Source organism: Mustelus asterias, chromosome 24 (assembly GCF_964213995.1).
Source record: "Mustelus asterias chromosome 24, sMusAst1.hap1.1, whole genome shotgun sequence".
Lineage (NCBI taxonomy): Eukaryota > Metazoa > Chordata > Chondrichthyes > Carcharhiniformes > Triakidae > Mustelus > Mustelus asterias.
In genome coordinates, this window is record NC_135824.1 from 52,955,544 (window position 1) to 52,973,339 (window position 17,796).

At 48.6% G+C, this 17,796-nt stretch overlaps 1 pseudogene across 1 annotated transcript in view; it reads left to right on the forward strand.

Moving 5' to 3' along the window:
* The first annotated feature begins 1,605 nt into the window (after positions 1-1,605).
* LOC144511101 (basic phospholipase A2 PC1 pseudogene) overlaps positions 1,606-17,796 on the forward strand; it is a 92,885-nt pseudogene continuing 76,694 nt past the window's right edge. Inside the window, exons 1-2 of the transcript XR_013500750.1 lie at positions 1,606-1,693; positions 3,147-3,315. The product of XR_013500750.1 is annotated as a basic phospholipase A2 PC1 pseudogene (transcript). The remainder of the gene's footprint in view (positions 1,694-3,146; positions 3,316-17,796) is intronic.

Genomic DNA, 17,796 nt, shown 5'->3' on the forward strand with positions numbered 1-17,796 from the left:
GGTGATGGAGGGTGAAGGGGGGTGAAAGAGGGTGTAAGAGGGTGAAGGAGGGTGACGGAGGGTGAAAGAGGGTGTAAGAGGGTGTAAGAGGGTGAAGGAGGGTGAAGGAGGATGAAGGAGGGTGAAGGAGGCTGAAGGAGGCTGAAGGTGGTTGAAAGAGTGTTTAAGATGGTGAAGGAGGGCGAAGGAGGGTGTAAGAGGGTGTAAGAGGGTGAAGGAGGGTGAAGGAGGGTGAAGGAGGGTGAAAGAGGGTGACGGAGGGTGAAAGAGGGTGTAAGAGTGTGTAAGAGGGTATAAGAGGGCGAAAGAGGGTGAAGGAGGCTGAAGGAGGGTGAAGGAGGCTGAAGGAGGCTGAAGGAGGGCGAAGGAGGGTGAAAGAGGGTGTAAGACGGTTTAAGATGGTGAAGGAGGGCGAAGGAGGGTGAAAGAGGGTGTAAGAGGGTGTTAGAGGGTGACGGAGGGTGAAGGAGAATGGAGGAGGGTGAAAGAGGGTGAAGGAGGGTGAAGGAGGGTGTAAGAGAGTGAAGGAGGGTGAAGGAAGGTGTAAGAGGGTGAAGGAGTGTGAAGGAGGGTGGAGGAGGGTGAAAGAGGTTGAAGGAGGGTGAAGGAGGGTGAAGGAGGGTGAAGGAGGGTGAAAGAGGGTGTAAAAGGGTGAAGGAGGGTGAAGGAGGGTGAAAGAGGGTGTAAGAGGCTGAAGGAGGGTGTAAGAGGGTGAAGGAGGGTTAAGGAGGGTGTAAGAGGGTGTAAGAGGGTGTAAGAGGGTGAAGGAGGGTGAAGGAGGGTGAAAGAGGGTGTAAGAGGGTGAAGGAGGGTGAAGGAGGGTGAAGGATGGTGAAGGAGGGTGAAAGAGGGTGTAAGAGGCTGAAGGAGGGTGTAAGAGGGTGAAGGAGGGTGAAGGAGGGTGAAGGAGAGTGGAGGAGGGTGAAGGAGGGTGAAGGAGGGTGAAAGAGGGTGTAAGGGGGGTGTAAGAGGGTGAAGGAGGGTGAAGGAGGTTGAAAGAGGGTGAAGGAGGGTGAATTTCCTTAATCTTCTGAAAAAGTAGGGTGGGCTTTGTTAACCATAGTGTCGGCATGGGGAGACCAGGACAGGTTGTTGGTGATCTGAACACCTAAAAACTTGAAGCTCTCGACCATTTCTACTTCGTCCTCGTTGATGTGGACAGGGGCATGTTGTTCTTTACGCTTCCTGAAGTCGATGACAATCTGCTTTGTTTTGTTGACATTGAGGGAGAGATTATTGTTGCTGCACCTCTTCACCAGATTCTCTACCTCATTTGTCGACTCGACAACCGGATCAGTAAATTTGCTCACTTATAAGTATCAGGAGATCATTGATCTGACTGCTGCGATTAAATAAATTAGACTGGGAATTGTGGTGAACAATCTGTACAGTTTTACTTTCCAGATGTCTTCAATGCCAAGTAAGTTAGTCAATGCAACCAAGCGCATCAGCACCACCCAATGACAACAGCTTCGTCAAACATCTCCCTCCTTGGATCACGGTGAGAATTGGAATGAGCGGCCAATGGGGTTGGAGGCCTATTTGCATTTGCTGAGCAAATATGGGTTGTAACCGCCCCGGGAGCAGAACAAAAGAGACAGAGCCCCGAGGAGACAAACATCCATCTCTGGAAGGAATCGAGAATGCATGGGGTCCTCGAAACTCATTGTGATCCTCCTCATCGTGCTTGGAGGTAAGTGATCAACTGCAGACCTCAGGGATGTGTTGGAGGAGTGCGGGTCATAGCAAATGAAGCAACACCCAAAAACTGGGCATGATTCAGAACAGATAAACTGTCAATGACATAGAAGGTAAAAGGAAATGTGAATACCTGTCCTGGGAGTGTTTGATAGGGTCAGTGTAGAGGGAGATTTACTCTGTATCTAACCCCGTGCTGTACCTGTCCTGTGAGTGTTTGATAGGGTCAGTGTAGAGGGAGATTTACTCTGTATCTAACCCCAAGCTGTACCTGCCCAGGGAGTATTTGATGGGGACAGTGTAGAGGGAGCTTTACTCTGTATCTAACCCCATGCTGGACCTGTCCTGGGAGTGTTTGATAGGGTCAGTGTAGAGGGAGATTTACTCTGTATCTAACCCCAAGCTGTACCTGTCCTGGGAGTGTTTGATGGGGGACAGTGTAGAGGGATTTACTCTGTATCTAACCGCGTGCTGTACCTGTCCTGGGATTGTCTGATGGGGGACAGTGTAGAGGGAGCTTTACTCTGGATCTAACCCCGTGCTCTACCTGTCCTGGGAGTGTTTGATGGGGACAGTGTAGAAGGAGCTTTACTCTGTATCTAACCCCGTGCTGTACCTGCCCAGGGAGTATTTGATGGGGACAGTGTAGAGGGAGCTTTACTCTGGATCTAACCCCGTGCTCTACCTGTCCTGGGAGTGTTTGATGGGGACAGTGTAGAGGGAGCTTTACCCTGTATCTAACCCCGTGCGGTACCTGTCCTGGGATTGTCTGATGGGGGACAGTGTAGAGGGAGCTTTACTCTGTATCTAACCCCGTGCTGTACCTGTCCTGGGAGTGTTTGATGGGGACAGTGTAGAGGGAGCTTTACTCTGTATCTAACCCCGTGCTGTACCTGTCCTGGGAGTGTTTGATGGGGACAGTGTAGAGGGAGCTTTACTCTGTATCTAACCCCGTGCTGTACCTGTCCTGGGAGTGTTTGATGGGGACAGTGTAGAAGGAGCTTTACTCTGTATCTAACCCCGTGCTGTACCTGTCCTGGGAGTGTTTGATGGGGACAGTGTAGAAGGAGCTTTATTCTGTGTCTAACCACGTGCAGTACCTGTCCTGGGAGTGTTTGATGGGGGACAGTGTAGAGGGAGCTGGTTGGTGTGAATATTATTGATGGCTTTAAGGGGAAACTCAGTGAGTACATGAGGGAGAAAGGAGTGGAAAGCTTTGCTGGTTGGGTTGGATGAAGATGGATGGGAGGAGCCTGATGTGGGACAGACACAGCCATGGATTGTTGGGCCGAATGGCCTGTTTCTGAGACACAATTTCTATTAAATTCACAAATATTCTTCTGCAGGTTGTTGTGGTTTTTACAATCCGCGTGCTGTTAAATTGTCTTCCTGCTCACTCTGATTCCGGACTTTCTGATACAATGTTTTATCCTGTTGTCCTCTTGTAGCAATGTGGATCCCTGCACAGGGCGCTTCCATTGAGCGGAGATACTTAATCAACTTAAGAAAAGTTCTTGATTGCACCGAAACGAAGTTCAATATAAGGCACTTCCTTCACTATGGCTGTTTCTGTAGAAGCGGAGGGAATGGCAACCAGCCAGTGGATGCAATTGACAGGTAAAATGAGAGCATTCCAGTGTAAAAAAACTCTCTCCGTGAAGCCAAGATGTGAATGTTTGCGCTGATTGAGAAACAGCAATGTCTTGTTAGATACAGAGTAAAGCACCCTCTACACTGTCCCCATCAAACACTCCCAGGACAGGTACAGCACGGGGTTAGATACAGAGTAAAGCATCCTCTACACTGTCCACATCAAACACTCCCAGGACAGGTACAGCATGGGGTTAGATACAGAGTAAAGCTTCCTCTACACTGTCCCCATCAAACACTCCCAGGACAGGTACAGCACGGGGTTAGATACTGAGTAAAGCTCCCTCTTCACTGTCCCCATCAAACACTCCCAGGACAGGTACAGCACGGCGTTAGACACAGAGTAAAGCTCCCACTACACTGTCTTCATCAAACACTCCCAGGACAGGTACAGCACGGGGTTAGATACAGAGTAAAGCTCCCTCTTCACTGTCCCCATCAAACACTCCCAGGACAGGTACAGCACGGGGTTAGACACAGAGTAAAGCTCCCACTACACTGTCCCCATCAAACACTCCCAGGACAGGTACAGCACGGGGTTAGATACAGAGTAAAGCTCCCTCTTCACTGTCCCCATCAAACACTCCCAGGACAGGTACAGCACGGGGTTAGACACAGAGTAAAGCTCCCACTACACTGTCTTCATCAAACACTCCCAGGACAGGTACAGCACGGGGTTAGATACAGAGTAAAGCTCCCTCTACACTGTCCCCATCAAACAATCCCAGGACAGGGCAAAGCAGAGTGAAGACATTCCTTAGAAAGACAGAACTTGCTTCTGTGCAAACCTTCCCACTGCCTCCAGGCAGAGTAACTGCTTCAGTGATGAAAGATTTTTAAAGTGTGATCACTGTGGTAAGGTCAAAGCCAATTTATACACAGCTTGTGCTCCGCGCTCCCTTCTCTTTAAGCCACCCCTTATGTGTCAGCAAATCCCATTCCAGCCCCTCTCTGGCTGTGCTGCACCCTCCCAATCAGAATGTCCTGCAGTGGATACACTGGGACCCCCCCTCAACAAGGAACATTTCCCCATGGCAAGGCCAAACTTTTCTCTCTCCTGATTGGTTCACCATTCAGTGCCCTGATTGGCCATTCCAACCCAGTGGCACCATTGGCTCATCAGGCATCCCATCGAGGTGGTTAACAGGTGAGGCAGTGGTTTGGAGGAGTTACTGGAGAAATTGTGCAGGGAGCTACTGGGGGTAATTTATAGGAAGTTACTGGGGGTAAATGATGGGGAGTTAGTGGGGGTAATTTATAGGGAGTTACTGGGGGTAATTTATAGGGAGTTACTGGGGGTAACTTATCGGGAGTTACTGGGGGTAATTTATAGGGAGTTACTGGGGGTAATTTTATAGGGAGTTACTGGGGGTAAATGATGGGGAGTTACTGGGGGTAATTTATAGGGAGTTACTGGGGGTAACTTATCGGGAGTTACTGGGGGTAATTTATAGGGAGTTACTGGGGGTAATTTTATAGGGAGTTACTGGGGGTAATTTATAGGGAGTTACTGGGGGTAATTTTATAGGGAGTTACTGGGGGTAATTTTATAGGGAGTTACTGGGGGTAATTTAGAGGGAGTTACTGGGGGTAATTTTATAGGGAGTTACTGGGGGTAACTTATCGGGAGGTACTGGGGGTAATTTATAGGGAGTTACTGGGGGTAATTTATAGGGAGTTACTGGGGGTAATTTAGAGGGAGTTACTGGGGGGTAATTTAGAGGGAGTTATTGGAAAAATTTTGTCGGGAGTTACTGGGGGTAATTTATAGGGGGTTACTGGGGTAATTTATAAAAAGTCTCTGACTATCCACTCTGTCTCTGCCCCTCATCAGTTTCTAGACCTCTATCAGGTCTCCCCTCAGTCTCCATCTTTCCAGTTAAATGGGTCCTAGTTTATTCAAGCTCTCCTCATAGTCAACACCCTCGAGACTAGGCAACATCCTGGTGAAACTGGTGAAACTTCCTTGCCTTCTCTCCCAAAGCCACCCCCCGACTTTATCCCAAATAAACAAATGTGTTGAAACAAAAGAGGAAAACCCCCGTGCAGCAATGACCTTATTCCCTCAGTTCAAGGGAATGAGTTCCCTGAGGATGAATCTTTCATTCCTGAAAACTCCAAGGACAACCCGATCTGAGGCTGGGTTGGAATTATTCAGCCTCTGACTGAGTTTTAGTCTCTCCAAGAGAAAACTTCAATCTGAAATGTTATCTCCTGTTTGTCAACCTGTTTAGATGCTGCCAAATGCACGATGACTGTTACAATGAAGTAAGAAGTTTAACAACACCAGGTTAAAGTCCAACAGGTTTATTTGGTAGCAAAAGCCACACAAGCTTTCGAGGCTCTGAGAAGAAGGGGCTCAGAGCCTCGAAAGCTTGTGTGGCTTTTGCTACCAAATAAACCTGTTGGACTTTAACCTGGTGTTGTTAAACTTCTTACTGTGTTTACCCCAGTCCAACGCCGGCATCTCCACATCATGTTACAATGAAGCCATGAAAATGGGGTGCTTTGCGAAGATCAGGCCGTACCCTTTTACCTGCAATAATGGAGTCCCCAAGTGCGGTGAGTAAAAGCCCAAATACAATCTATTCCGACCTTGGGAATTTCCACTGGCTCCCCGTCCCCTCCCTTCCCTCAACAGGTCAACATCAGCAATGTACAACAGCAGCTTTTATCTGATGCCATTAGAGTCATGAAACATCCAAAGTCGGCTTCAGATGACCAAAAGCTTCGGTCAAAGAGGGTTTAAGGAATGTCTCAATCCAGGCGGAAAGGTGGAGGGAGGGAATTCCAGAGCTTGGGAGCGACTGAAATCAGGAATACACAAGGGAACAGAATTACTGGCGCGCTGAGGTCGGGAAGGGTGATGGGGCTGGGGAAGATTGCAAAGATAGCAATGGGCATGGCCACAGAAGCATTGGAAACAAGATTTTAAAATCAAGAGTTCGCTTGGACAGGCGCCATTGCAGGTCGATGTTCTGGTTTGCCTTAAGTTCATGGATGATCTCATTACGACCTTAACTCCACGTTGCTGCCTGTCCCCATAACCAGGGGTCCCAGGCTCCACTGCTCCCTGGGGTGAAGCTTTCTAAATACTAACCACCCACTGAAGAAATCACTTTCTCCTCCTCTCCTTCTTCACGGAGAGACCCTTTACTTTGAAACTGTATCATCTAGTTCCAGATCCCCCCCAGGAGGGGAAACAGCCTCTCAGCATCTACCCCTGACAAGCCAGTACAGAATTTCATATGTTTCAGTAAGATCACCTCTCACTCTTCTCAACTCCAATGAGTATGGACACAACCTGCTCCAGCTTTTTGTCAGTGACAGATGTCAGGTGAACTGGCCGATAGCTTGCTACGTTCGCTCTCTCTCTCCTTGCTTAACTAGAAGAGTTCACATTCTTCTGAGCCAAGATCATTTCTCACTCACTGCCGTGTTGATCTCATCTTTTATGAACAGATCCACCCCATTTCCTTTTACTTTCTTCCTCTGCTTCCAAAATGTCAATTGCCTTTGAACATTCAGTTGCTCGCCTGAGTCACTTTGCAACTGCATCTCTGCACTGTTGATCAGATCGGACCCACTTATTTCTATCTGGGGGAACATTATCTGTCCCTGATGCTGTTGCCCTGTCCAAAACCCGGAGTCCAGCTCATTCACTCGGACGCGCAGTTCCTCGAGCTGTAGATACTTCATGCAGATGTGGTTGCTGTGAATCAGATACCTGCCTTGCAATGTATTTTGTTTCACGAATTTAGGTTTCCAGTTAAGAAATATCACTCAGTAACGATTTGCAGTTATTAAGCTGTTTAATCAGTTAAGCTATAAAGTTTAAAGTTTACTTATGAGTGTGACAAGTAGGCTTACATTGACACTGCAAGGGAGTTACTGTGAAAATCTCCGAGTCACCGCACCCGTTTGTGTAAACAGAGGGAGAATTTAGCATGGCCAATGTACATAACCTACATGTCTTTCAGACTGTGGGAGGAAACCGGAGCACCCGGAGGACACCCATGCAGACACGGGGAGAACGTGCAGACTCCGCACAGACAGTGACCCAAGCCGGGAATCGAACCAGGGTCCCTGGTGCTAAGAGGCAGCAGTGCTAACCACTGTGACACCGTGCCACAAATTTGCTGCAGTAATTATGAATAAAATAGAATTGACAGGATCCAAGACACATATGACCCCACTCCTACGCACGTAATCATGCACACACACACACTGGGGTACAGTTCCTGAAGGTGCTGACTCTCACTGGGATACAGTTCCTGAAGGTGCTGACTCTCTCTGGGATACAGTTCCTGAAAGTGCTGACTCTCCCTGGGATACAGTTTCTGAAGGTGCTGACTCCCACTGGGATACAATTCCTGAAGGTGCTGACTCTCTCCGGGATGCAGTTCCTGAAGGCGCTGACTCTCACTGGGGGACAGTTCCTGAAGGTGCTGACTCTCACTGGGATACAGTTCCTGAAGGTGCTGACTTTCACTGGGATACACTTCCTGAAGGTGCTGACTCTCACTGGGATACAGTTCCTGAAGGTGCTGACTCTCTCCGGGATACAGTTCCTGAAGGTGCTGACTCTCACTGGGATACACTTCCTGAAGGTGCTGACTCTCACTGGGATACAGTTCCTGAAGGTGCTGACTCTCTCCGGGATACACTTCCTGAAGGTGCTGACTCTCACTGGGATACAGTTCCTGAAGGTGCTGACTCTCACTGGGATACAGTTCCGGAAGGTGCTGACTCTCACTGGGATACAGTTCCTGAAGGTGCTGGCGCTCACTGGGGGACAGTTCCTGAAGGTGCTGACTCTCACTGGGATACACTTCCTGAAGGTGCTGACTCTCACTGGGATACAGTTCCTGAAGGTGCTGACTCTCACTGGGATACAGTTCCTGAAGGTGCTGTACCTGTCCTGGGATTGTCTGATGGGGGACAGTGTAGAGGGAGCTTTACTCTGTATCTAACCTCGTGCTGTACCTGTCCTGGGAGTGTTTGATGGGGACAGTGTAGAAGGAGCTTTACTCTGTATCTAACCTCGTGCTGTACCTGTCCTGGGAGTGTTTGATGGGGACAGTGTAGAAGGAGCTTTACTCTGTATCTAACCCCGTGCTGTACCTGCCCAGGGAGTATTTGATGGGGACAGTGTAGAGGGAGATTTACTCTGTATCTAATTCCATGCTGTGCCTGTCATAAAGATCATAAAACATAGGAACAGAAGTAGGCCATTCGGCTCATCGAGTCTGCTCTGCCATTTAATGAGATTGTGACTGATCTGATAATCCTCAACTCCACTTTCTTGTCTTATCCCCATAACCCTCGATTCCCTTAAAGCAGGGGTCTCCAAACCTTTCAGTACGAGGGCCACATCGTATATTTTACACATTTTCGTGGGCAAAAGAAAAAAATTAGTTTTATAAATGAATGAATAAAATTTATTTTATCCGGGCTGGATGTGGCCCGCAGGCCGTAGTGCTGACTCTCACTGGGATACAGTTCCTGAAGGTGCTGACTCTCACCGGGGGACAGTTCCTGAAGGTGCTGACTCTCACAGGGATACAGTTCCTGAAGGTGCTGACTCTCACTGGGATAAAGTTCCTGAATGTGCTGACTCTCACTGGGATACAGTTCCTGAGGGTGCTGACTCTCACTGGGATACAGTTCCTGAAGGTGCTGACTCTCACTGGGATACACTTCCTGAAGGTGCTGACTCTCACTGGGATACAGTTCCTGAAGGTGCTGACTCTTTCCGGGATGCAGTTCCTGAAGGTGCTGACTCTCACTGGGGTACAGTTCCTGAAGGTGCTGACTCTCACTGGGATACAGTTCCTGAAGGTGCTGACTCTCACTGGGATGCAGTTCCTGAAGGTGCTGACTCTCACTGGGACGCAGTTCCTGAAGGTGCTGACTCTCACTGGGACGCAGTTCCTGAAGGTGCTGACTCTCACTGGGATACAGTTCCTGAAGGTGCTGACTCTCACTGGGGTACAGTTCCTGAAGGTGCTGACTCTCTCCGGCATACAGTTCCTGAAGGTGCTGACTCTCACTGGGATACAGTTCCTGAAGGTGCTGACTCTCACTGGGATACAGTTCCTGAAGGTGCTGACTCTCACTGTGACGCAGTTCCTGAAGGTGCTGACTCTCACTGGGATACACAGATGGTTTGGTGCTTCTCACTGTGATGTGATTCTGATCTGTTAATTTCACCCGGAGAAATCACCATGTTCGGGAACCTCCCACGACATTTATTGCCTCATATATTTGCAAGCCTCAGTAACATTATCGGTCCCTCAACCATTATGGATCACCCACAACTTTAAAGAACCTGCAAGAATAACGATTCCTGCAACATTGCAAATTCTCACATCTTTAAACCCACCCACAACATGAGTGTGTACATTAATGTGTGTACATTCGGGTGTATATCTGTACATGACAGTGCATATTTCACACTGTGTATATTTGGTTACTCTCCTTTCTTTTACAGGTGATGATTTTATAACAAAGCAAAAATCCTGTCGGAAGGTGTGCGACTGTGATGTTGTGGCTGCAATCTGCTTCAAGAAGAATGAGAACAACTTCAAGCAAAAGTTTGAGGGCTGGGACCAAAAGCAATGCAAACCATCTGATAATTCCAGCTAGCAATGAAGCGATGGTGATGGGACTGAGAGTCAGTCTGACAAGCGTGTCTCCAATCGAATATTCCGGGTGTGATTGATGGGATTTCTCTCTCACTGATTTCTAATTCCTCACCGAGTGTCTCTCATATCCACGTTTTGTTGCTGTTTTACCTTTTAATTTGTTTGAAATGTACTTTGCAATTCTGGCAAAATAAATGATTGAAGAATGGAATCCTGTGAGTGGAGTGTTTGTTAATTACTGATACAGGAATCATAGGAACATCGAAAGTAGAAGCAGGAGCCGGCCATTCGGCCCTCCGAGCCTGCTCCGCCACTCCTTTTCATCATCCCTTTCTCTCGGCTCCTTTGCCTCCGTCGCATTTGTTCCGATGATGCCACCTTCCAAACTGGCGCTTCTAATATCTGCTCCATTTTCCTCAACCGTACAGTTGTCGACAGGGCCCTCGACAGCGTGCGGTCCATCTCCCGCCCCATGACCCACACCCCCTCCCCTCCCTCCCAGAACAAGGATAGAGTCCCCCTTGTTAGAAACATAGAAAAACTACAGCACAAACAGGCCCTTCGGCCCGCAAGTTGTGCCGAACACATCCCTACCTTCTAGACCTACCTATAACCCTCCATCCTATTAAGCTCCATGTACTCATCCAGGAGTCTCTTAAAAGACCCTATTGAGTTCACCTCCACCACCACTGACGGCAGCCGATTCCACGCGCCCACCACCCTCTGTGTGAAAAACTTACCCCGAACATCTCCCCTGTACCTACCCCCCAGCACCCTAAACCTGTGTCCTCTCGTAGCAGACATTTCCACCCTGGGAAAAAGCCTCTGAGAGTCCACTCGATCTATGCCTCTCAACATCTTATACACCTCTATTAGGTCTCCTCTCATCCTACGTCTCTCCAAGGAGAAAAGACCGAGCTCCCTCAGCCTATCCTTATAAGGCATGCCACTCAATCCAGGCAACATCCTTGTAAATCTCCTCTGCACCCTTTCAATCTTTTCCACATCCTTCCTATAGTGAGGCGACCAGAACTGAGTTCTGGTCGCCTCACTGAGCACTGAGCACAGTACTCCAAGTTCTCACATTTCACTCCACCAGCCTCCGCATGCAAAGCATAATCCTCCGCCATTTTCACCAACCCCAGCGTGATGCCAACACCAAACACATATTCCCTTCGCTCCCTCTGTCAGCATTCCACAGAGACCGTTCTCTCCGGGATAATCTAGTCCACTCCTCCACTATACCCAACACCTCTCCCGTCACCCCATGGCACCTTCCCATGCAATGGCAGAAGGTGTAACAACTGTTCTTTAACCTCTTCTATGCTTATCATCCAAGGTCCAAAACACTCATTCCAGGTTAAGCAGAGTTTCACTTGCGCCTCTTTCAATTTGGTCTATTGCATTCGCTGCTCCCAATGTGGTCCCCTCTATATCGGAGAGACCACTGGGTGATCGCTTTGCTGAGCACCTTCGGTCTGTGCGCAATCAGGACCCTGACCTTCCGGTTGCTTGCCATTTTAACACACCATCCTGCTCCCCGTTGCTCACATGTCTGTCCTTGGCCCTGCTGCAACGTTCCAGTGAAGCTCAACGCAAACCGGAGGAACAGCATCTCATCTTCCGGCTCGGCACTTTACAGCCTTCCGGTCTCAACATCGAATTCAACAACTTCAGATAATTTGCTCGACCCACCTCGGTCCCTCTGTTTTCATTCTCTATTGTTTAATTTTTTACTGTTCTCTACCTTTTATTTCATTGTTGTCTTTCTTCATTTTTCTTCCCGCTCTTTCCCCCGACTTTATCCCCTTCCCCTACCTTTTCTCCCCCTTTGCTTCCCTTTTTCTAAATCTTACCTCTGTCCCATCCATTTTCCTACCGCCGCCCCCACCCCCGTTCCCCCCAGCAACGTCCTCATGTTAGCTTCTCTGCCGTTTGGCCGTTCACACCCTTTATTCTCTCTGTGGGACTGCTATTAACTGGTTTCCCTAGTTTTTGTGGCTATAACTCATCTTTCATTCCCTCCCCCTGCAGTATAAATATCTTTGGTTTGATTAATTATTGTCACATGTATTATCATACATTGAAAAGTATTGTTTCTTGCACACTATACAGACAAAGCATACCGTTCATAGAGAAGGAAAGGAGAGAGTGCAGAATGTATTGTTACAATCATAGCTAGGGTGTAGAGAAAGATCAACTTAATGCGAGGTAAGTCCATTCAAAAGTCTGACAGCAGCAGGGAAGAAGCTGTTCTTGAGTCAGTTGGTACGTGATCTCAGACTTTTGTATCTTTTTCCCGATGGAAGAGAGAATGTCCGGGGTGCGTGGGGTCCTTAATTATGCTGAGGCAGTGGGAAGTGTAGACAGAGTCGATGGATCGGAGGCTGGTTTGCGTGATGGATTGGGCTACATTCACAACCTTTTGTAGTTCCTTGCGGTCTTGGACAGAGCAGGAGCCATACCAAGCTGTGATACAACCAGAAAGAATGCTTTCTATGGTGCATGTGTAAAAGTTGGTGAGAGTCATAGCTGACATGCCAAATTTCCTTATTCCTCTGAGAAAGTAGAGGTTTTGTGGGCTTTCTGAACTACAGTGTCAGCATGGGGGGGACCAGGACAGGTTGTTGGTGATCTGGACACCTAAAAGGTTGAAGCTGTCGACACTTTCTACTTCGTCCCCATTGACGTAGACAGAAGCATGTTCTCCTTTACGCTTCCTGAACTCGATGACAATCTCCTTTATTTTGTTGACATTGAGGGAGAGATTATTGTTGCCACATCAGTTTACCAGATTCTCTGTCTCATTCCTGTACTCTGTCTCGTCATTGTTTGAGATCCGACCCACTACGGTGGTGTCGTCAGCAAACTTGGAAATTGAATTGGAGGGGAATTTGGCCACAGTCATAGGTGTATAAGGAGTATCGTAGGGGGCTGAGAACACAGCCTTGTGGGGCATTGGTGTTGAGGATGATTGTGGAGGAGGTGTTGTTGCCTATCCTTACTGATTGTGGTCTGTGGGTTAGGAAGTTCAGGATCCAGATGCAGAGGGAGGTGCCAAGGCCCAGGCCACGGAGTTTGGAGATGAGTTTCGTGGGAATAACAGAGTTGAAGGCTGAGCTGTAGTGAACAAATAGGAATCTGACATAAGTGTCCTGGTTATCTAGGTGTAGTAAGAAGTTTAACAACACCAGGTTAAAGTCCAACAGGTTTATTTGGTATAAACCTGTTGGACTTTAACCTGGTGTTGTTAAACTTCTTACTGTGTTTACCCCAGTCCAACGCCGGCATCTCCACATCATATCTAGGTGTGCCAGGGTTGAGTGCAAGGCCAGGGAAATGGTGTCTGCTGTGGACCTGTTGCGGCGGTAGGCAAACTGTAGTGGATCCAGGTAGTCCAGGAGGCTGGAATTGATTCGTGCCATGACTAGCCTTTCGAAGTACTTCATAATGATAGATGTCAGAGCCACTGGCCGATCGTCATTAAGGCACGCTGCTTGGCTTTTCTTAGGTACTGGGATGATGGTCGTCTTCTTGAAGCAGATAGGGACCTCAGATTGTTGTAAAGAGAGGTTAAAGATGTCTGTGAATACCCCCGCCAACTGATCCGGGCAGGATCTGAGTGCACGTCTGGGTACCGCATCCGGGCCAGTTGCTTTGCGTGGGTTGACCTGCGAGGAAGCTGCTCTGACATCTGCAATGGTAACCCCAGATACAGGTTCATCCAGGGTGGAGGGCATGCTCTCGCTGACCTCTGGCTCAAAACGGGCACAGAACGTAATTGAGCTCATCAGGGAGGGGTGTGTTGGAGCCGGCGATTTTTACTTGGACCAATGGGGAAGGTCACCGTCTCTGACAAAGGGTCACCTGGACTCCAAACCTCACCTCTTTTCTCCCCTACAGATGCTGCCAGACCTGCTGAAATTTTCCAGCATTTTCTCTTTTGCTCACTGAAGTCGGAAAATATACCTCTTGAGGCTGGTATGAGTCAAAATACAGTCAGGCTTTATTCTCACAAGCTTATGGGAGAACTTGACCCCTTGAAAGCGGAAGCCAAAGTTCTCTCTGAACATAAGAAGCGTGGATATTTATACATCAGGGTTCCCAATACAAGCCATAAAGCAAAGTCCAGTTAACAGTCCTTGATCATAAATTATAGTTCCTTTAACAGCTTCTGATAGTCTCTGGATCATGGTTAGAGACCATCTGGTATCCTTGGATCATAAAGCACAATTCTCCTGGTAGTCGAAGCCAAGGTGCCACCTCTGGTCCCCTGCTCTTCCCGCAGTTTTTCCTTTGAGGTGACTGAGTACGAGTGCAGCTGTCCCAGTGGGAGTCCTCCTTCAAACGGCCATCCTCGCACTCTACCATTTGCTTCCTTTGTTTAAATCATACACAAGCCTACGAGAAAGAAAGACTTACTCCCTAACATCTATATTTAACTGTCTGTTTTATCAGAATGATATAAACAAGCGAGGGAACCATGAACAAATGGCTTATACTAAAAGTAAAAGATGAAAGACATGAACAAATGGCTTATATTACTACCAGGAGCAATATAAACAAAGGGGAGACTAGCCATAAAGAAGGGTTATGTTTATGATACATTCCAGGTACAAAGTTCAACCTTTTAGGCACAAAATACATTGAGTACAAAAAAAACATTAACCCTTTCCCTTCTTCACTCACAGTCTTAGAGCCTTTCAGCCACAGTGACCAAGGGAAAGGGGGAATTGTGTAAAACTCCCTCTCAGGCTGTATGACTCACATTGAACGTATACAGTGAATATTACATGGATCACAATTGGATGGAGGCACCGTAGCTTGCCACTCAATCTAGGTAGACAACTTCAATACCTTGGCACCATTTGTAAGGACAATTTTGAAATGTCTGTGATGTTTATCTGACTGTATTGAAGCACCTCAGCGAGCAACTGATCTTTGTAGAAAACCGAAATATTGTTGCAGTTTGTGTGACAGCCATTTTGGAATGTTCGTTCAGATATTTTACAAGTATATTTTTGCAAAAAAAATGAAGTATTTTGCGCTTTCTGCAGTCTGTTTCTCTGAATTTCTCCTTCCTGGGGTGTCACAGTGGGTTAGCACTGCTGCCCCACAGCGCCAGGGACCCAGGTTCGATTCCCGGCTTGGGTCACTGTCTGTGCGGAGTCTGCATATTCTCCCCGTGTCTGCGTGGGTTTCCTCCGGGTGCTCCGGTTTCCTCCCACAGTCCAAAGATGTGCAGGTTAGGTGCGTTGGCCGTGCTAAATTGACCCTAAGTGACAGGTAGACTCGCAGGGTAAATATGTAGGGTTATGGCAATAGGGCCTGGGTGGCATTGTGGTCGGTGCAGACCCAATGGGCCGAATGGCCTCCATGAGTCCATGACGGAGTTGAGCCTGACTATTTAAAGTAAAGTTTATTTATTAGTCAAAAGCAAGGCTTACATTAACATTGCAATGAAGTTACTGTGAAAATCCCCCAGTCACCACACTCCAGCGCCTGTTCAGGTCGATGCACCTAACCAGCACGTCTTTCAGAGTGAGAGTGAAAACCGGAGCACCCAGCGGAAACCCACACAGACACGGGGACAACGTGCAGACTTCATACCGACAGTGACCCAAGCCGGGAATCGAACCCGGGTCTCTGGCACTCTGAGGCAGCAGTGCTAACCGCTGTGCCACCGTGCCTATTTGTGGGATGATTGGGATTCCTGACTCCCTGCTGGCAATGATATATCTGACCTCATGCTTGCTGGGAGACAGCCAAAAGGAAGCAAGAGGCAGACTATCTGGTGGCTATTGGATATCACAGAATGAATTTCTGTGTATGTGTATCACAAAGTCTTATCTCAGTATCCTGTACGGCCCGGGAGCCACACCTCTCACTGCAACTCACAACCCATCAATCATTCCCTCAAACCTTTCCTGGTGAAAGTGAGAGCTAACAAGAATGTCTTGGAGACACAAAGCCATTCACTAACCATATGGACCCCTTCAGTAATACAGGAAGCAACTGATAGACCAGGAAAAATGGGTGTGATTTTCCCCCTCCTAGCGGCAGGTTTCACGGTGGCGTGCGGGATCTCACACTTGCAGGTAGCGGGATACTTGGACTTTGGGTGGAAACCGGAGCACCCGGAGGAAACTCATGCAGACACGGGGAGATTTCCTGTAAAACCGCACTGAACTTGAAAACACTTAATCAAAACATAAAATATATCAATACAACAGAATCATCATAACCGTCTCTCACTGGGATACAGTTCCTGAAGGTGCTGACTCTCACTGGGATACAGTTCCTGAAGGCGCTGAATCTCACTGGGGTACAGTTCCTGAAGGCACTGACTCTCACTGGGGGACAGTTCCTGAAGGTGCTGACTCTCACTGGGATACAGTTCCTGAAGGTGCTGACTCTCACTGGGATACAGTTCCTGAATGTGCTGACTCTCACTGGGGTACAGTTCCTGAAGGCGCTGACTCTCACTGGGGTACAGTTCCTGAAGGCGCTGACTCTCACTGGGGTACAGTTCCTGAAGGCGCTGACTCTCACTGGGGTACAGTTCCTGAAGGCGCTGACTCTCACTGGGGTACAGTTCCTGAAGGTGCTGACTCTCACTGGGGGACAGTTCCTGAAGGTGCTGACTCTCACTGGGATACAGTTCCTGAAGGTGCTGACTCTCACTGGGGGACAGTTCCTGAAGGTGCTGACTCTCACTGGGATACACTTCCTGAAGGTGCTGACTCTCACTGAGATACAGTTCCTGAAGGTGCTGACTCTCACTGGGATACAGTTCCTGAAGGTGCTGACTCTCACTGGGGGACAGTTCCTGAAGGTGCTGACTCTCACTGGGATACAGTTCCTGAAGGTGGTGACTCTCACTGGGATACAGTTCCTGAAGGTGCTGACTCTCACTGGGATACAGTTCCTGAAGGTGCTGACTCTCACTGGGATACAGTTCCTGAAGGTGCTGACTCTCACTGGGATACAGTTCCTGAAGGTGCTGACTCTCACTGGGGGTCAGTCCACTGCCTCATGGAATGTGCCTTTGTAAAGAAGGTCTGGAGTGAGATGAGGGCTGGAATTTTCTGGCCGTTCACGCCAGCGGGATTCTGGTCTCGGCGATGGCGCACCCCGGCCATGGTTTTCCCAGCGGCAGGAGGTGCAATCAATCAGAAATCCCATTGACAGCGGCAGGAACAGAAAATCCCAGCGCGAGTGAACGGCGCGCCAGCTCCCGCCATGAGAAACACGTGATGAGGCAGTCAGAAAATCCCGAGCAGCTCCGTGACGCAGGGCTCTGGGCGGCATGGTGGCACAGTGGTTTGCACTGCTGCCTCACAGCGCCAGGGAACTGGGTTCGATTCCCAGCTTGGGTCACTCTCTGTGTGGAGTCTGCACGTTCTCCCCGTGTCTGCGGGTTTGCTCCAGTTTCCTCCCACAGTCCAAAGATGTGCAGGTTAGGTGGATTGGCCGTGCTAAATTGCCCCTTAGTGTCAGGTGGATTAGCAGGGTAAATATGTGGGGCTACGGGAATGGGGCCTGGGTGGGATTGTTGTCAGTGCAGACCCGATGGGCCGAATGGCCTCCTTCTGCACTGGAGGGATTCTATGATGGAGCTTAGCTTGGCTATTGAAAGTAAAGTTTATTCGTCAAAAGCAAGGCTTACATTAACACTGCAATGAACTTACTGTGAAAATCCCCCAGTCGCCACACTCTAGCGCCTGTTCAGGTTGATGCACCTAACCAGCACGTCTTTCGGAGTGAGAGTGAAAACCAGAGCACCCAGCGGAAACCCACA